Below are 21,394 nucleotides of genomic sequence, written 5' to 3'. Positions count from 1 at the left end.
CTATTTAAGTTCCAACACTCGTACATCGAAAATAAGTGTTAATTTCGAGAGACTAGTGGCGTCCTCAGGGAGGAAATAGCAGTGTCAACAATTCCCACTCGTTTCTCTTGAGGGGACATACAAAGCTGTTGATATTCATCATCAACGATAAGCTCCACTGGAGACGCAAAAATTATTTATTTCTAAAAGGGAAGGCACAACGCAGTTTCGGTATCTGTACCGCGTCTTCAGGTACATGTTAAAAAGTGAGTCCATAAGTAATACTTAAAATAGGTAAAAATATATTAAAATAGTGCATTCTTGAGGCATGGAATGAAGCAGGATATCCTCTTCAATCCTTGGCCTGCCGGAAAGCTTGCCGGCCGCAGTGGCCGAGCAGTTCTAGCCGCTACAGTCTGGAACCGCGCGACCGCTACGGTCGCAGGTTCAAATCCTGCCTCGGGCATGGATGTGTGTGATGTCCTTAGGTTCGTTAGGTTTAAGTAGTTCTAAGTTCTAGGTGACTGATGACCTCAGATGTTAAGTCCCATAGTGCTCAGAGCCATTTGAACCATTTTTGAACCGAAAAGCTTCTCGCAGAGGAGGATAACGGCCCAGGCTTAAGGGCGTGCCACACATGGATCCACATGAAGACAGACAGGCGATCTTTCGAACACAGTGCTCCATACACAGCCCTCAGACTGGTATCAAGCAAATCGGGAAGCTCAGACGTCGGCGGGAGCGGCCTTGTGCTTGTAACGTGAGCGAGTGGACTGCTCATGTCATCTGACGGTCACACATGTCTAAGAAACCACAAACTAGGTTCCGCTGATGTGAATGGTAACTTCTCTCATATACCAGCGGTGTAATAATCACGTATTACTGAGTTTGCGTCTGCAAACCGACCACTAGGGTCAAAAAAAGTAAATTGACCTATTTCCTGTAACGCCACTCAAGGATTCACAAAATTCGCTTAGAGAGCATAGTCCCAGACCGTCACTAATTTGTACCTATACAAAGCTGTGAAACAACTAAAGCAAGTGGAAAGAAACCTATAAAGCACTTACAGTCTACCAGCAGGTATAGCAGAAGCAGCTAAGTTAGGGCAATATTGATCGCACAAGAGTAGCCATAACAATAAAAAGCACTACGAAATATTTTGAAGGAACGTTGCTCACAGCTGCACTGGCCATATCAATAAAAACCAAAATAATAAAAATCACTAATAACAATCAAAGCGATAAAGAAACATGGTAACCTCCATTAAGGAAGCCCGTCTTAAATGTGCTGTAGTGCAAAGTCTCCAGCCTCCTGTGAGATCTAATTTAATTTCAGAACTGCAGAACGCAATGTAACCATAAATTTAGCAATAGACAATATTAAACTTTTGTGGCACCGACAGAGCCACGCCGCAAAAAACACCAACGTAAAATTCAAGAAATAAGAAGCTTGGCATAAGCAAACCTAAAAAATACAGGATTTAACTGTAAATGGAACATACGAAGGCTGCCTATTATTGTAAAATATAGATCAATTTTGCCGGGCTTTAATACCCTGAAAGCATTGGGTGTAGTTATTAAGTATGCCCTGTGCATTCTTCATTAAGTGGTTTCTCATGGTATTTACTTTTATATTTTATAATCCTAATTTCTTCTAAGATGTTAAGTGTCAGGCCTTTAGATTGTACTTTCAGAATATCTACATCTTCCCAGCTGTCCTGTAAACTATGGTTGTCGAGCCATAGATGAAAAAACACGTCTGACTTTGAAATACTGACTGCACCGTGCTCCTTATATCCGATGTTGAAACTTGTGCCGTTTGGCCCATTAACCTGGCATCTCATTCGGGGTTCTTAATATCATGTACTGTTTTATAATAGGGCCTATCATACCGTTCTTCATGGTGTATGAAACGTTGTCCATTGTTTTTGGGAATGAAAAATGCTATAAATTACCTGGTTACCTTATCGAAGATTACACCGTAATAGGTATCGGAGATGAGAGAACCTGATACTATCAGATAATCTTTCCCAGGTGAATGATTATCAGACTAAAATGGTTAACGAAATACATGGAAGACTCACAAAGGATCATGCTAAAAATAGGGTAGAGGATAGAACGCTCCTGGAACAGTTTGTGGTGACGAGGGGAGGATAGTTCGTATGATACCTTATTACGGTCTAATGTCCGATAAGGTAGCCAGGTGGCCGAGAACCTTAAAAATCTCACCTGTATTTTCCATGGTTATTCCGTCACTAGGCTACTTTTTCTTCGTTTCTTCTGTGGCTGTGTCGTAGGTAGTCAATTTTTCTTCCCCTTTTTTTAAGTTACGGTAAGAGTCCTCAGTGTATTTAAACTCTTATTCATTAAAATAAAAGCAGAGACTTAAAGTAGATACGCTAGATAATTTAGCATTCTCTTTTAAAATATGCAAGCAAGGAAAGAAATATACAATGCACAGTATGCCGTCAGTATGTCTATAACATTTACTTTTTTTATTTATTATTGTGTTACACATGTGTGTGCTGAAATGTACTACATTAACGTGTCCTTTAAGTCAGACTTTTATTACCTTTATTTCATTATATATGAAGAAATACTCTTACACATTTTAATGTACACATATATGACTTACGTGCATGTCACTTGACTATAAAGAAATTTCCCAACCACATCCTGGATTTTTACGTTTGTTTTACACAACGCTCGAAAATCTGCACTTTGCGGTGTAGGGTATGTGTGAGTTCACAGTATTTTATTGTTATTGCTACTACCCGTGAGACAAGTGTTGGTAATATACCGTTTCTCCAAAATCATTGTTGTTATAGCATTTTTGTTCCAACATAGAACTGAACATGATCTGCAACACATAATGAAATAGTCGGCAAATAAAACGTTGTAATCCAGACGGTGTTTGATTACTTATTATAATAAAACGGTCACGATTCCAAAAACATGGCGTCATACATAAAACACGAGCCACTTATTTGTGTATTTAGTTTTCATTATAAGTGCGTTTTTCTCCAAATCGCTATCGATCTAATGTAAGAATGCACTTCTGTTCTCGCACTTTAAATTTTACGAACAATGTAGGAATGAAGTTCGAGGGGCATTGGAAGAACGGAGGTGAACTTTGTCGGGTAAGGGGCAGACCTATCGGTTCCGCTTTCCCTTTCTTCAGTCCACTTTAACAGTGCGCACCGTGGGTGACGACTGCGCTCGATAATATAGGACTACCTGTTGGTTCGAGAGTCAAAATGGTTCAAAGGGCTCTAAGCACTATGGGACTTAACATCTGAGGTCATTAGTCCCCTAGACTTAGAATTACTTAAACATAATTTACCCAAGGACATTACACACATGCATGCCCGAGGCCAGATTCGAACCTGCGACCGTAGCAGCAGCATGGTTCCAGGCATATGCACCTAGAACCGCTCGGCGACAAGGCGTCGGCGTTCGAGAGTCGTTGCAGATTTATTCTAGTGAGACCAAGAAAGGTAAGATTCTATTTGACTTTACTTTCGGAAAAAAGCTTCGTAGTAAACAAACTACAAGTTGGATGAAGAAATTTACAGCTAAAAACTTAATCTTTATCACCAGAATAGCAAAATTCCACTAGTGATTTGTTCTTAAAATCATTATTTCAGTTCTTATATGTTTTCAAAGTTGGTAGAATCTTTCCCTTCTTGGTCTCAACTGTTAATTACATGACTGTACTGCCTAAAAACACAAAAAATAGATTATCTAAGTCATTGAGACATCTTTAAACCGCAGAAAAGACATAAATTGTTCATGTTTTAGTCTTTGCAATGTTTTTTAACGCTTACTCATTGTCATCATCTTCGGTCTGACTAGTAATAGTTGCAGGCTACTGTAAAATAGTATTATAAAACTCTTTGTATTCATCAGGAACATAGTGTATTACCTTTCCAATATGTTCCTGTTTCTTCTTTTTAACAGAATATTTTCCATTATACACTTCTGCAACTTGCTGGTTATTTTCGCACCCTTTGAACATCTTGAAAACTTCACCGCTTCTACCGTCTATAATCGTATAAGTGGTAACAGATAATGTTTCTGCAGCTGTGAAAGTGAGGTGCTTATAAGTATTTATTTTGAAAACTTTTTTATTACCAAAAGTAGCACAAGTATTTTTTGAAAAATTGTGACCACCAGCCTTTAAAGTTCAAAATCTCATCATTTTCTACCGTTTTAATGACGAATAAGGCTATTTTGGTTTAGCAGTGCTAATCATGCTTTCGAATTGGTCAGAGGATTACATCCAGTTGTGCCCACACATAACTTTTCTTACCATTCCAAAGTTACTTTTACAGAGTAATAAACTATGACCTCTGATAGAAAAAAGTACGTGTTGTTCATCAAAACGTTTAATAAGAGTAAGAAACTTAAAAACCTGACCACTGTGTGGTCCTGGTGTTGGCCAGGACACGAGTCACAGAACATCTAAGACTTTTCAATTAGGTGCCAATTCAGTTCCTACTACAGTCACACAACATAGGACACATTTCGTTTGCTCCTCTTTTTTGCATTCTCACATGACATGTGTACGTTGCTGCTTTTTAGTCTCCTAAACTATGAAAACAAAACACATACTCCCACAATTTTCTAAGATAAAACATCTCTCATACGGGTATGCAAGATTTCGTGTGAAGTAGAGGCAAATTCCCTGTACATCCTAGCTAGTACTACATAGATCAGTGACATATTGCAGTATTTCGCAAAATTTACATGCCCTCTTTTATGTACCCTCTATGGCAGCTCGTTTTGTATTGTCGTCCACAGCTGAGGATGCTGTTTTAGTATGAAGATCTGCATTTGTCAAACACATGTCTGCTTGAGACCTTCGGAATCGGTATCCATTATTTTACGTGTAGTAGGTTAAAAAAATATTCACATTTCATAACATTCTTGAGTTCTGGGTGCTTGTCAAGAAACATTTCATGCATCTGTTTGCATGTCAAGCTCGCCTCTAGGTACGTGAATGGTGTAGGAATATGATAAGATATTTTCGGGGGTAAGAATCAACGTATTCTTTCACCTTGATTAAAATGTCTTGTGGCATTTTTTTCCACTCACGTCAACAGATTAACCGATATACCACCTTATTAGAAATTGGATGTAAGCTAATGAAAGCATTACAGTGAACTACTCTATTTATATCCATTATAGCGTACTATTTAAACGATGATGTGAAATATTTTGAGTGGTTTCTGTCACTGTAAACAATGTTAATAATTTTTCCTTCCTGCTCATCAGTGGACTGTTTCCTACAGTATGAATCAAGCGCAGTTCCATTTTCTCTCTATAAACCTTCCAGCTGTAGTTAGAAACTCCAGTCCGTTGAGTCTTGCTGGATTCATAATTTCCTCGATATATCTAGATCCTCTTGTCTTCTTAGTAAGACTCTCTTCAGATTCTGATGTTGATGATGTTTGGTTTGTGGGGCGCTCAACTGCGCGGTCATCGGTAACCGTACAAAGCACCAGTTTTCAGTCCAATTTCTTCACATTCCAATCTATTCACTAGCACGAATGATGATGATGATGATGAAATGATGAGGATAACACAAACACCCAGTCCACGGGCAGAGAAAATCCCCCACCTGGTCGGGATTCGAGCCCAGGACCCCAGATTCTGTGTTGCAGACATTATTTGGAACACTGGTAATAAAGTAAAATGCTGTAAATAATGTGATATCTTGTCACCAAGGGATTAACATTCTGCACATAACAGTTTCACATAACGTCAAAGCAGAACAGACACGACTGCAGTATGTCCATCACCACGGAACACTCTCTCGACAGGAAAGTGAAACTTGAAACCAAGAACGGAAACATTTCTGTTTTCGACGAGATATTTGCTGGGTATTCGAGCATAGTGGTTGGTAGAATGTTTTCTTTTTTCAACTCAAAATATGCATTTTAAAACGAAAAACAAATCTGTGGTAAGGTCTGAAACGTCCCCTTAGAAAAAATTTATGAATTACTGTGCTGATAAACCTCTTACATTATTTGATGTTCAAACAGCTGAACAGAACTGAATGTACTCAGACATTTCGCTCTTTATCTATTCTGATCAACACTAAACTGACACACAATATTTTTAGCGCAACGCAATCTGACTTTCAAAAATCCTACAAAAGAATGGCTCTGACTAACAATAACCTATACCTTTCACGAATCACTTACCTCACAAAGATCTTCGTTACTCAAACTACTGCAATACAGCGAGCGCTACTACTGCCAGCTAAATAAAAGATTCAAACTACTGAAGGCAGTAACTACTGATAGGCATAGTTAGCAAATGAAAGATTTTGATAGAGAACAAACAATGTATTTACCTTAATAGTGTTCAAAAGTCATAGTATATATCAGTTCATGACATCCAGTCTTATAAATTTACCGTCACTGATGGACACACGTCCAGATCATCCGCTCTCGAAACTCCGCCATCTCTCTTCTCACATCCACCACTGCTGGCGGCTCACCTCCAACTGCGCAACGCTACGCGCTGTTAACATCCAACTGCCCAACACTACAATAGCAATATTGCAACAATGCAGACCAGCCGCAGACTTCACACAGCACAGTCAGTGATTTTCATATAGAGCACTACGTGGCGTTACCAACATGAAATCCTAAACAGCCTACTTACAGGTCTAATGGGACCAAACTGCTGAGGTTCAAAAATGGTTCAAATGGCTCTGAGCACTATGGGACTCAACATCTTAGGTCATAAGTCCCCTAGAACTTAGAACTACTTAAACCTAACTAACCTAAGGACATCACACACACCCATGCCCGAGGCAGGATTCGAACCTGCGACCGTAGAAGCCCCGCGGTTCCGGACTGCAGCGCCAGAACCGCTAGACCACCGCGGCCGGCAACTGCTGAGGTCATCGTTCCCTAAGCTTACACTCTACTTGATATAACTTTAACTAACTTACGCTAGGGACAACAGACACACCCATGACAGCAATAATCTTATGTGCGGAAATGGGATTTAACCAACGAGTTAATAGAGTCGGTTAAAAACACTAATTCTAGAATAGCTGTCGACCTATATACTTTATATCAGTTTATTTCCGGAAGACTGTGCAATAGTTGCAGTTGGCTACATTTCCACGTGTTCTGGGTCCCACAGTCGGCATACGTTAAAACCGACTTCTTTTGCGAGAGCTCGGATAATCTGCGAAGAACCGTCAGTCAGGCGTTCTTCCTGTCCCACTTGTCTTTCGAGGGCTCCAGCAAGGAATGACGCGAACCAATTAGCGGTCTTTCAAGTGGAAGGCGAACAGCCGGGAGGAAAAAGATTTCTCGTGTAGAAGGGTCGGCTGCGTTGCTCTGTGGAAGTCGCCTCGGGAATGAGCGACGTCTGCGCCGACGAATGCGGCGTCACCAGCTCGGCAGGTAGCGGCGGCGGCGGCGCGCAGGGGAAAAGAACTGCAGGCGGCCCAGCTACTGGGCTAGCGTAATGCCTGCAGACGGATGGCGGCAGTTAGTCGGCGTCCGCAGCTAACTGGTCTGTGGCCACTCTTGGCACGTCTGCTGCTGTCTGGAGCTCCGCCAGCGCCCCGCCACTTCCTTCCTTGCCTGGCTACTTTGTAAGCCGTTCCTCGCGGGACTGGGGTTACCTAACTATACGGCCTTCTCCTACACTCTGTGAACAAAAGTACCCGCACACCCCCAAAAACATACGTTTTTCATATTAAGTGCATTGTGTTGCCTCCTACTGCCAGGTACTCCATATCAGCGATCTCAGTAAACATTACACATCGTGAGAGGGCAGAATGGGGCGCTCTGCGGAACTCACGGACTTCGAACATGCTCAGGTGATTGCGTGTCATACGTCTGTAGGTGAGATTTCCACACTGATAAACATCCCTAGGTCCACTATTTCCGACGTCCGCTATGGCCGAGCTTATTTTTCGATACGGTTCGTTGCGTTTGGTCTGGGCGGACTTCACACGACATTCGTTCAAATTGATCGTTGTTTCCTTCACTCAGTTTTTGTATTACAGGGAGCACACAGCCCTCTGACCGAACATGCTGACCTACCGTGCCGGCAATTTTAGGCGCTTCAGACTGGAACCGCTCGACCGCTACGGTCGCATGTTTGAATCCTGCCTCGAGCATGGATGTGTGTGATGTCCTCAGGTTAGTTAGGTTTAAGTAGTTCTAGGGGACTGATGACCTCAGATGTTAAGTCCCATAGTGCTCATAGCCATTTGAACCATTTCCACTGTTTCCGATGTGATAGTGGAAGCTTGAAGGGACACGTACAGCCCAAAAGCGTACAGGCCAACCTCGTATGTTGACTGACAGAGACCGCCGATAGTTGAAGAGGATCGTAGAGTTTAATAGGCAGGCACCTATTCAGACCATCGCACAGGATTTCTAAACTGCATCAAGATCCACTACAAGTACTAAGACAGCTAGGCGGGAGGTGAGAAAACTTGGATTTCATGGTCGAGTGGCTACTAATAAGCCTCACATCACGCCGGTAAGTGCCAAACGACTCCTCGCTTGGCGTAAGGAGCGTCAACATTGGACGATTGAAGAGAGGAGAAACATTGTGTGGAGTGAAGAATTACGGTATACAATGTGGCGATCCGATGGCAGGGTGTGGGTATGGCGTATGCCCGGTGAACGTCAGCTGCCAGCGTTGTAGTTCAAATGGTTCAAATGGCTCTGAGCACTATGGGACTTAACTTCTGAGGTCATCAGTCCCCTAGAACTCAGAACTACTTAAACCTAACGAACCTAAGGACATCACACACATCAATTCCCGAGGCAGGATTCGAACCTGCGACTACAGCGGTCGCGCGGTTCCAGACTGTAGCGCGTAGAACCGCTCGGTCACTCCAGCCGGCAGCGTGTGTAGTGCCAATAGCAAAATTCGGAGGCGGTGGTGTTGCGGTGTTTCTCATGGAAGGGGCTTGCACTCCTTGTTGTTTTGCTTGGCATTATCACAGCACAGGCCTACAAAATGGTTCAAATGGCTCTGAGCACTATGCGACTTAACTTCCGAGGTCATCAGTCGCCTAGAACTTAGAACTAATTAAACCTAACTAACCTAAGGACATCACACACATCCATGCCCGAGGCAGGATTCGAACCTGCGACCGTGGCGGTCGCTCGGTTCTAGACTGCAGGGCCTAGAACCGCACGGCCACTCCGGCCGGCCGCACAGGCCTACATTCATGTTTTAAGCACCTTCTTGGTTCCCGCCACTGGAGAGCAATTGGGGGATGGCGATTGCATCTTACAACACGGTCGAGGATCTGTTCACAATGCACGGCTTGTGGCGGAGTGGTTACACTACAATAACATACCTGTTATGGACTGGCCTGGACAGAATCCTGAGCTAAATCCTATAGAACAGCTATGGGAGGTTCGCAACGCCGACTTAGTGCCAGGCCTCAGTGACCGACATCGGTACCTCTCCTCAGTGCAGCACTCCATGAGGAATGGGCTGCCACTCTCCAAGAAACCTTCCAAAACCTGACTGAACATATTGAGTTCAAGCACTACCGATGGAAGGCGCCAGGAACTTGTAAGTCATTTTCAGCCAGGTGTCCAGGTACGTTTGATCACATAGTGTACGTATTTCATATGCAAAAACAGAAACAGCAGTTATCAGCGATACTAAATTATAAGGAAATATACATATCATTACGGGAGGGTGGGGAATAATGGCATGTCTCTGCAACTTACCATTTTCGAGACCGTTACACTACTTAAGGGTGCTGCACTACAGTGGTTGTTGATGCAACTCTCTCGGAAGGATGAAGAGGCGATGAAGAAGCGAACTGTTGCCGTTGTTGTTTGTACAGCAAAATAACACATGTTTTGTCACTGTTTCTTCTATTTTTCTACGGTCAATTTAAGACACACAAGCCCATATTATTAACGTCGATATGCAGCAGGAATTTGGAACATATATTGTGTTTTAACGTTATGCATTACCTCCAAGAGAACCGTCTGTTGACACACAGTCAACACAGATTTAGAAAACATCGTTCTCGTGAAACACAACTAGCACTTTACTCACATGAAGTGTTGAGTGTTATTGATGAGTGATTTCAAAAAAATGGCTCTGAGCACTATGGGACTTAACAGCTGTGGTCATCAGTCCACTAGAACTTAGAACTACTTAAACCTAACTAACCTAAGGACATCACACACATCCATGCCCGAGGCAGGATTCGAACCTGCGACCGTAGCAGTCGCGCGGTTCCGGACTGCGCGCCTAGAACTGCGAGACCACCGCGGCCGGCGAGGGATTTCAAATTGATTCCATGTGTAAAGATTTCCAGAAGACTTTTGGCACAGTACAACACAAGCGCCTTGTAGGGATATTGCATGCTTAGTAATATCGTCTCAGTTACGTGACTGGATTCGTGATTTCCTATCACCGAGGTCACAGATCGAAGTAACTGACGGAAAGTCATCGAGTACAAGAAAAGTGACTTCTGGCGTTCCCCAAGGTTATGTTATAGGCCGTTTGCTGATCCTTAGCTATGCAAACAATTTGGGAGACAGTCCGAGCAGCCGTCAAACGTTATTTGCAGATGATACCGTCTTTCATCGACTAGTAAATTCATCAGAACATAAAAACAAAACGATTTAGAAAAGATATTTTTGTGGTGAGAAATTGGCAATGGACCACAAATAACGAAAAGTGTGAGTCAATCACACGAGTGCTAAAAGGAATCTGAGATATTTCGATTACACGATAAATCAATCAAATCTAAAGGCCGTAAATTTAAATGGTTCAAATGACGCTAAGCACTATGGGACTTAACATCTGAGGTCACCAGGCCCTTAGACTTAGAACTACTTAACCTAACTAACCTAAGGGCATCACACACATCCACGCCCGAGGCAGGATTCGAACCTGCGACCGCAGCGGTCGCGCGGTTCCGGACTGAAGCGTCTAGAACCGCTCGGCCACAACGGCCGGCCGTAAATCGAATCAAATATCTAGGAATTACAGCTACGGGCAGATTAAATTGAAAGCAAGACATAGATAATCTTGTGGGAGTGCTAACAAAAGACTGCGTTTTATTGGGAGGACACGTAGAAAATGTAACAGATCTACTAAAGAGACTGCCTACACTACGCTCGTCCGTCCTCATTTAGAATCCTGCTGCACGGTGTGGGATTCTTAGCAGATAGGACTGACGGTGTACATCGAGAAAGTTCAAAGAAGGGCACGTGTTGTATTATTGCGAAATAGGGGAGAAAGTTTCACTGTAATGATACATGATTTGGGCTGCACATCAACAAAACAATGGCGTTTTTCGTTGCGGTGGAATCTTTTCACGAAATTTCCATCACAATCTTTCTCCTCCGAATGCGAAAGTATTTTGTTGACGCTGACCTACACAGGCAAAAACGATCATCATAAAAAATAAGAGCAATCAGAGCTCGCAAGGTATAGGTGTTCAGTTTCTACGCGCGCTGTTTGAGATTGGAATTATAGAGAATTATTGTGAATGTGGCTAGATGAACCCTCTGCCAGTCATTTAAATGTGGTTTGCAGAGTATCCATGTAGATGCAGATGTATATGTTACGCTCTAAGAAAGAAGAAGAACCGAGCGAGGTGGCGCAGTTGCTAATACATTGGACTCGCATTCGGGAGGATGACGGTTAAATCCCGCGTCCGGCCATCCTGATTTAGGTTTTCCGTGCTTTCCCTAAATCGCTCCAGGCAAATGCCGGGATGGTTCCTTTGAAACGGCACGGCGTATTCCTCCCCCGTGCTTCCGTAATCCGATGAGACCAATGACCTCGCTGTCTGGTCTCCTCCCCCAAACAACCCAACCAACACGAAGAAGAAGAGAAAAAAATGACGCACCACTAAGGAGTCATACGAATACGACGGCCATCACGTCCGGTGTGATGTACATGTACAGACAAACAATTGATTATGATTTTTTAAAAAAAATGGGTGATGTATCTAATAGCAAAATCCTGGCGGGGTCGGGGATTTTCTCTGCCTCGTGATGACTGGGTGTTGTGTGATGTCCTTAGGTTAGTTAAGTTTAAGTAGTTCTAAGTTCTAGGGGACTGATGACCATAGCTGTTAAGTCCCATAGCGGTCAGAGCCATTTTTTCTAATATCAAATGCGTCAGAAATTAAAACAGAAAATAACGCACTGGTCCACCTCTGGCCCTTACACAAGCAGTTATTTTGGCTTTGTTGTTGACCGATAGATTTGTTGGATGTCCTCCTGAGGGATCATGTGCCAAATTATTTTCAGTTGGCCCGTCAAAATCCGGAGATCGTTGGAGTGCCCTGCCTATAACACTTCAAACGTTCTCAATGGACGAGAACTCCGGCGACCTTGCTGGCCAGTACAGAGTGTGGCAAGCACAAGACTAGCAATATAAATTCTCGCCATGTGCGAGCAGCCTTTATCTTGCTGGAGTGTAAGCCCATGATTGCTTGCCACGAAGGGCTACAGAATGGGGCATAGCAGATCATCTACGTACCGCTGTTCTGTAAGAGTACCACGGATGACAACCAAATAAGTCCTGCTATCAAATTAGATGGCACCAGAGGTCATCGCTACTGGTAAAACGGAAATGAGCGTTTGGTGTCATTGGCCGCGAGGCCCCTTGCGGGGCTGTTCCGGCCGCCTCGGTGCATGTCTTATTACATTCGACCCCACATTGGGTGACCTGCTCGCCGGATGGGGATGAAATGATGAAGACAACACGACACCCAGTCCGTTAGCGGAGAAAATCCGCGACCCAGCCGGGAATCAAATCCGGGCCCGTAGGACGGCAATCCGTCACGCCGACCACTCAGTTATAGGGGCGTACGTCAGTACTGGTTATCGGGCTGTATGGAGGGCGACATACAGATTGGTATCCCAGCACAGTCGGGGATTTTTCAGCCACGACTTCGCTGGTCATTGGGCTCAGCTCGAAACGGGACTGTTCAGTAAAGATAATTCTTCTTTAGTCAATGAAACCCTACGCCGAAGACGTGTCTGTAGGCGCCCCGGAAAGGGGTGGGGGTTTATTAATCTGACTTTCGCCTGCCATACGCCCCAACAGCCAGAATGATGGTCTTAGCAGCCTTTTCGTTTCATAAAATGGCACTGAAGTCGGCTAGAGTTGCAGCCGCTTTCCTGTGTGGTGTTTCACTTAATTTAATTCGTTCCTTCATTAATGAAGTGTACCAGTGCTATCTTTTGCCTTGTGGCCGTTGACGTTCCGGTTACCTGCCCTGGGCAGTGTATTTGCCTCGTCGTGTTGATGCTCTCCAGCACGGCGTGTAGTTTGACAGCTGAGGTGTTGTTGGTAGTTTCGGGCGTTTATTCTGACTTGGCTGGCTTGGGCACCAGTATCCAGAACGTTGTGCTATTGACACCTTGCCGGCCGGTGTGGCCCAGCCGTTCTAGGCGCTTCAGTCTGGAATCGCGCGACCGCTACGGTCGCAGGTTCGAATCCTGCCTCGGGCATGGATGTGTGTGATGTCCTTAGGTTAGTTAGGTTTAAGTAGTTCTAAGTTCTTGGGGACTGATGACCTCAGCTGTTAAGTCCCATAGTGCTCAGAGCCATTTGAACCATTTGTTGACATCTTGTTGTCGTTTTGCTGGCCGGGTGGAGCAGAACTGACCTTGTTGGTTGGTTCGTCGGCTGGCTTTCGGTTGGGTTGCCTTCCAATTAAGAGGTTGTAGGTCTGGCTGTCTGTCTCACCTAAACGTGCGTTAAGTGTCACCTTCCCAGGCCGATCCTTGGAACCTTCTGAGCGCAACTCCTTGTGTTTTACATAGTGATTTCCTTTTTAGTCTTAAGTACTCTGTGTGGCCTTCAGCCGAGTTTTAGCTTATTAAAATTGCAAGGCTCTTCTTCTTAAGCCTTAAGCCGTAAAAAAAAGAAAGAAATGTTTCTTGTTAGTATGTCGCCTTCAGCCGAGTTTCAACCTTTCAAAATTAAAATTGAAAATTCCTTGTGTCTAGGCCTTAAGCCGTAAATTGGTTTCAAGTTGGTATGTGGCCTTCAGGCGAGAGTTATGTGAAGCATTTTGGAATAAAGCCTTTAGCCTATTTTAGTTGAAATTTAGAAGCTCTTCCCTTTAGGCCTTAAACCGTAAAATATTTTTCTGCATGGTGTGTGGCCTTGAGCCGAGTTTTAATCTCTCTTAAATTAAAAATTCCAAATCATTTACTTGCCCTTGAGTCATAAGATTGTTTATTCTTTCGTATGAGGCGTTCAGCCGAGTTTTACACAAAAGATTTTAAGACAAGGCCTTCAAATTGAAAGCTCTTCTTCCTAGGCCTGGGAAGCTGTTAAGTTGTTTTTTTGACATGCGGCCTTCAGCCGAGTTTTCAGCCTATTTAGATTAAACGTTGGAAATCTTTGTCTCGGCCTTAAGCCGTAACACTGTTCTCTATTAATGTGAAGCCCTCAGCCTAGTTCTATGGAAAAAATTTAAGCTAATTTCTACTGAAGATAAAAAAAAAAATTTCTAAAGATCTGAAACTTCCAGAAGAACTCCTGTACCTTGCTTAGGCCTTGTGCCTTAGATTTTCGAAGTGGCCTTCAGCCGATCGAAATTACGAGTAAATCAAAGGATGTCTTTAGTTAAAACCTTGAGAGTTTTGATTCTTGCTTGTGTGATTGCGTGTTTTCAGAAATAAAGTTTATATGTTGAGTGCAACTGACAGTAACTTATTTTGGCCCCTTTCCACAAATACAACCGCATCCGCTCTGTCCTGCTAGCCAGGGATTTCACCCTTACAACACAGCTGTACGCCGACGATATTCTACGCCCCGTTTTGTTGCCCTTAATGGCAAACAATCCTGGGCTTACAAATTTCAGCAAGGTAATGGCAGCCCGCATTCGGCGAAAGTTTCTACTGCTCGTCCTCATGCTTTGCCAACCCTACCTTTACGAGCGAGATCGCCGGATCTCTTCACAACTGAGAACGTTTGGAGCATCATGGACACGGCACTCGAAACTTTCCTGGAATTTGACGATCTCAAGCACCTATTGGACAGAATTCGGCGCGATATTCCACAGGAGGATGTCCTCCAACCCTATCAGCCATTGTGGAGCAAGTCGTTATTGCCTCGCTTTCTGACGGAATATCATCCAATTTTCCTGAAACTGTAATCATTTATTTGTCTGTACATGTGCATCATTTTACCGTTTTCCGTCCTGTTCGGATAATTCCTTAGTCTTGCTCCACTTTTGCCTTAAGGTGTATTATTAAATGCATGTACAATAGGAATGATTGTCATGTTGCTACGCCGGCCGGAGTGGCCGTGCGGTTCTAGGCGCTACAGTCTGGAACCGAGCGACTGCTACGGTCGCAGGTTCGAATCCTGCCTCGGGCATGGATGTGTGTGTTGCCCTTAGGTTAGTTAGGTTTAATTAGTTCTAAGTTCTAGGCGACTGATGACCTCAGAAGTTAAGTCGCATAGTGCTCAGAGCCGTTCATGTTGCTACATGCAAAGAAGGTGTATTTAACAGACTACATTTGATACTAAAGTGTACGAAGGCGTGCTGAAAAATAATGCCTCTGAATTTTTATGTGAAATTTGTTAGGGATTTTTCAACAAAACAAATGTAATTAACATTCTACAACCAAGTTCTTCATGTCTACATACTTTCCGCTACAGATGTCCAAATCGTAGAGTGCAACATGGCGGTGTGTAACACAGCAGTGTCGGTGCGTGAGAAATAGCGTGCTGTAATAGAGTTTCGAATTCGAAGAGTTGCTTCTCGCAGGGAGCATCCTGTCCTTCGGGACGACAACGCCGGAACACACACGATTGCTGCGACATCTGCTACAGTCTGACGCCTAGGGTTCACTGGCATCGATCATCCTCCGTACAGTCACGTCTTGGCGTCATCCAAGTTTCGTCTGTTTCAGAATCTTAAAGAACACCTTCGAGGCCTTCATTTTGACAGCTACAAAGCGATGCAAGCGGAGGTGAGGTTGTCACTCCTTCAACAAAATCAAACATTCTACTGTCATGGTATCAACAAACTGGTTTCTCCTTGGGAGAAATGTTTTAGTCGACAGGATGACTGTGCTGAGAAATAAATATGAGGACATGAAGAATAAAGGTGTATGATGTTTATATCATTGGTTTGTTGAAATAGGTTTAAGAGTTTTCATATAAAACATGGGAGGCAATCCTTTCCAGCACGCCCTCGTATAAACGTAATTACCGTCCACGGATTAGGCGTCAGCCTTATTCCAAGTGGATGGTTGTTGCCTACCATACAGTAAGATAATCGATCTATGTTCGTGGGACATGTAATCAGCATGTCGCCAATCCCTCCAGCCGTTATTGCAGTGTATTCTTTATTCCAGCAGCTACTCATTTGGCTTCACGACGCTGGATGGACCCCGTTCCAGATTGCCCTACCTCAGAAATATCCGAGGAAGCACCACAACTCGAACCGAAGCCACCGAAGATAATAATTCGTCTACAGAGGTGGCCAATTTTAATATACAGGGCGTTCGGAAATTTCCGTTACAAACTTGTAACACTTTTAGTGGGGAATAAGAAGATAATATCTGAATTGGAGCCCATGTCCGAAAACGTACCGTTTCCGTGCTGTAACCATTTGAAAACATGTTGATAGAGTGACCACTTTTACAAGTAAGTGATTAGGTGTGACCGAGTATTTCACTTGCTCTATAGTCCCGGGTTCGATTCCCGGCAGGGTCAGGGATTTTTCCTGCCTCGAGACGACTGGGTGTTGTGTCGTCTTCATCATTATCATTCATCTCCATTACGGAGGGAGGAAGGCAATGGTAAAGCACCTCCGCTAAGACCTTGCCTAGTACGGCGGTGCGGGTCTCCCGCACAGTCCCCTTCGATCCTCCGAGTATGGGACCTCATTATCATCATAGTTTTACTCATTAATAGCCATAAAAATTGCTCGTGTCTTCGTTGATAGGTTCTCTTGAGCGTGCTGCAGTACGGCCACTTCCAGTTCTGGTGTGCGTCTCCTTGGAGAACCAGTGTCACGCCTGCAGACAGTGAAGGTACCCCTTTCTCGAAGCCGTTGCGTAATTGTGGCGAAAGGGATATACTATGGAGTCGGATATTGTGCATAACAGTCTTGATAAAGACGACGTGCGGCTCTTCCACTACCGTGAGCTTCACCATTCAGAACGATCATGTGGGTGTGTTCTCAACCGTGTAGCTCCAACGCTTAACAGACACGTGAATCATGCTCGGGGCAGATCAGAGAGGTGAGAGACGTCGAATAACATCAGTCGATGCGACGTACCGAATTCCCCGTCCCCATCCAATGGTCATCCTGTTGCATACCTGCCTAACAAACATGCTTTCGAACGGATCTATTATGGATACGGTACATTTCCGGATATTCACTCCTGGAAATTGAAATAAGAACACCGTGAATTCATTGTCCCAGGAAGGGGAAACTTTATTGACACATTCCTGGGGTCAGATACTTCACATGATCACACTGACAGAACCACAGGCACATAGACACAGGCAACAGAGCATGCACAATGTCGGCACTAGTACAGTGTATATCCACCTTTCGCAGCAATGCAGGCTGCTATTCTCCCATGGAGACGATCGTAGAGATGCTGGATGTAGTCCCGTGGAACGGCTTGCCATGCCATTTCCACCTGGCGCCTCAGTTGGACCAGCGTTCGTGCTGGACGTGCAGACCGCGTGAGACGACGCTTCATCCAGTCCCAAACATGCTCAATGGGGGACAGATACGGAGATCTTGCTGGCCAGGGTAGTTGACTTACCCCTTCTAGAGCACGTTGGGTGGCACGGGATACATGCGGACGTGCATTGTCCTGTTGGAACAGCAAGTTCCCTTGCCGGTCTAGGAATGGTAGAACGATGGGTTCGATGACGGTTTGGATGTACCGTGCACTATTCAGTGTCCCCTCGACGATCACCAGTGGTGTACGGCCAGTGTAGGAGTTCGCTCCCCACACCATGATGCCGGGTGTTGGCCCTGTGTGCCTCGGTCGTATGCAGTCCTGATTGTGGCGCTCACCTGCACGGCGCCAAACACGCATACGACCATCATTGGCACCAAGGCAGAAGCGACTCTCATCGCTGAAGACGACACGTCTCCATTCGTCCCTCCATTCACGCCTGTCGCGACACCACTGGAGGCGGGCTGCACGATGTTGGGGCGTGAGCGGAAGACGGCCTAACGGTGTGCGGGACCGTAGCCCAGCTTCATGGAGACGGTTGCGAATGGTCCTCGCCGATACCCCAGGAGCAACAGTGTCCCTAATTTGCTGGGAAGTGGCGGTGCGGTCCACTACGGCACTGCGTAGGATCCTACGGTCTTGGCGTGCATCCGTGCGTCGCTGCGGTCCGGTCCCAGGTCGACGGGCACGTGCACCTTCCGCCGACCACTGGCGACAACATCGATGTACTGTGGAGACCTCACGCCCCACGTGTTGAGCAATTCGGCGGTACGTCCACCCGGCCTCCCGCATGCCCACTATACGCCCTCGCTCAAAGTCCGTCAACTGCACATACGGTTCACGTCCACGCTGTGCGGCATGCTACCAGTGTTAAAGACTGCGATGGAGCTCCGTATGCCACGGCAAACTGGCTGACACTGACGGCGGCGGTGCACAAATGCTGCGCAGCTAGCGCCATTCGGCGGCCAACACCGCGGTTCCTGGTGTGTCCGCTGTGCCGTGCGTGTGATCATTGCTTGTACAGCCCTCTCGCAGTGTCCGGAGCAAGTATGGTGGGTCTGACACACCGGTGTTAATGTGTTCTTTTTTCCATTTCCAGGAGTGTAGGTTCCTACTCAGAATATTATGTTTTCCCTTCCCTTTACAAGTCCTAGAAGTTAGGAACGGAAATTGCCGAACACTTTTCATAGCAATAATTATAATAATAAAGTCTCCTGATAATAAAATATTTATAATTCATCATAAACTTTAAATCAAGTGACAGTGTTGAATTGAATAATAACACTGAAGTCGCATATTGAAACGTTCCTTTGAAAAAATTAATGAATTACTGTGCTGGTAAACCCCTTACGTTATTTGATTTTCAAACAGCTGAGCAAATCTGAACGTACTCAGACATTTCGCTCTTTACTTATTCTGATCATCTCTAAACTGACACACAATATTTTTAGCACAACATAATCTGACTTTCAATAATCCCTACAAAAGAATGGCCCTGACTAACAATAACCTATACCTCTCATGAATCACTTACCTCTTAAAAATCTTCGTGACTCGAACTACTGCAATACAGCGAGCGCGAATACTGCCAGCTAAATATAAGATTCTAACTACTGAAAGCACTAACTACTGATAGGCATAGTTAGCAAATGAAAGATTTTGATAGAGAACAAACAATTTATTTATCTTAATAGTGTTCAAAAGTCATAATATGTATATCAGTTCATGACATCCAGTCTTACAAATTTACTATCTCTGATGGACACACGTCCAGATCATCCGCTCTCAAAACTCCGCCATCTCTCTCCCCACATCCACCACTGCTGGCGGCTCACCTCCAACTGCGCAACGCTACGCGCTGTTGACATCCAACTGCCCAATACTACAACAGCGAATATTCCAACAATGCAAACCAGCCACAGACCTCACACAGCACAGTCAGTGATTTTCATATAGAGCGCTACGTGCCGTTACCAATATAAAAACCTAAACAGTCTACTTACAAGTGATTTTCATATAGAGCGCTACGTGGCGTTGACAACATAAAAACCTAAACAGCCTACTTACAATATGAAAAAGCTCGTCCACATTAACTATTAATGTAACACACAATACGGCAGCAAAACGATTATACATCCATTAATCACCTTTCGCACCAGTAAAATTACATGAATATTCTCATTAATAACGGATTACATCTATTATCATTTACGATAAAAGGGCAAAAATAAGACGATGGCCAGTGGTTTTGAAACTCTTGCAGATTTTCGTTTGGAAATGATCAGTGTCAGCTATTCCTATTAGATAATTTCCTGATATAATATTTACGTGAAACGCAATGGTTTTTTGTAGCGTATTAAGTCAATAATGCAACGCTGCAGTAGTATGGCGCACAACAGCTGGGTGCGTCGTGTAATCGTACAGCAATGGCATTGAAAATTAAAAGAGAGTAACGTAAGATCAAAGAAATTCTAAGCTAGGAAAACAACAAAATGTTACGAAGGAGAAAGCAGGTCCTGTTAAGACAGAACAAATCAGAGTCAGAATCAGAAGTACACTTCACCAACTTGTACAACGACAGTGAACCAGATGATACGGATGTTGATTCGTTGTAAGTTTATTTAGTGTGTGTTGTTTGTGAACAATACAGACAAGTTTGATACACATGCCTGTCCTGCCTTATCGAGGTGACCGTTTGCCCCTGCCACAACTGTCAAAGCAGCGCCCCCTGCCCCAGTAATACCACCTTTTTGCGATATTTCTACGCATATTCAGCCATTTTCATAATTTTGTAAGGTTTGAAGCATTATTATAAAATATTACTCAGATGCAGTATATTGATGAAATTACGCACAGCGAATTAAATGTGTCAATGCAGTAAACAGATGACACAATTGACAAACTTTTTAAAAAGTTGACAATAAAAAAAATTATTTGTAGCAGCTACCTTCCATTTGTTTTAGAGTGATATTTAATTAAAAACAGATTACATTTGTTCCTCAGAAATCGGTAGTAGTGCGTCAATAGTTAATTACGAATTAAAGTAATGGGACTATAACTATGACTTGAGAAAGTTTCCCTTTCTAGAAGCTGCATTTTTACTGTAATTTTACTTTTCATGCCCTTGAAGTGAACGAAGCCAGCTCCCTGATTCTATCATCTTAGTTAAGTCTATTGGCTGTGTCGTAGCCTACCGACAAGAGAGCAAAATTTGACAGTCTGTTTTTTTCTATAGTCTAGTTTAAGTAGTTTTCTGTCACTTATGCTAAAACTTTGTTCACAAAATACCACGGTCACGGCTGTTACAGTAAATATCCAGAAAGTTATTTCGATGTTTTCATAAAAAACGTTTACTTCACACCTTCAAAAAAATCTTCAAGATACGCAAATAGAGGCAGTATTAATGCTTTGCATCAGTTCATTCACCCAGAAATGGAAGCAGGTACCTAGCTCCACTATATCAACGTCTCTGCTGCATTCGCCACCAAAAACAGCTGCACATACAGGATTTGTCTCAACTGGATTACGATGAGTAATAATTTTATTTATCTCATCGGAGGTCCTGTTTTCCGTATCATTCTTTTGAGCATTTTTTAGTAGAATATTAGCACCAACTACTGATTTATGAATACGATGACCACCAATAAGAATTCATCTTTTTAACAAATACAAATTCCAATTCTTAATACAGCAATTCTTCTT

This window comes from Schistocerca cancellata, chromosome 5 (assembly GCF_023864275.1).
Source record: "Schistocerca cancellata isolate TAMUIC-IGC-003103 chromosome 5, iqSchCanc2.1, whole genome shotgun sequence".
Taxonomy (NCBI): Eukaryota; Metazoa; Arthropoda; class Insecta; order Orthoptera; family Acrididae; genus Schistocerca; species Schistocerca cancellata.
The sequence above is the reverse complement of the archived record's forward strand: the minus strand, read 5'-3'. Positions refer to the sequence as shown.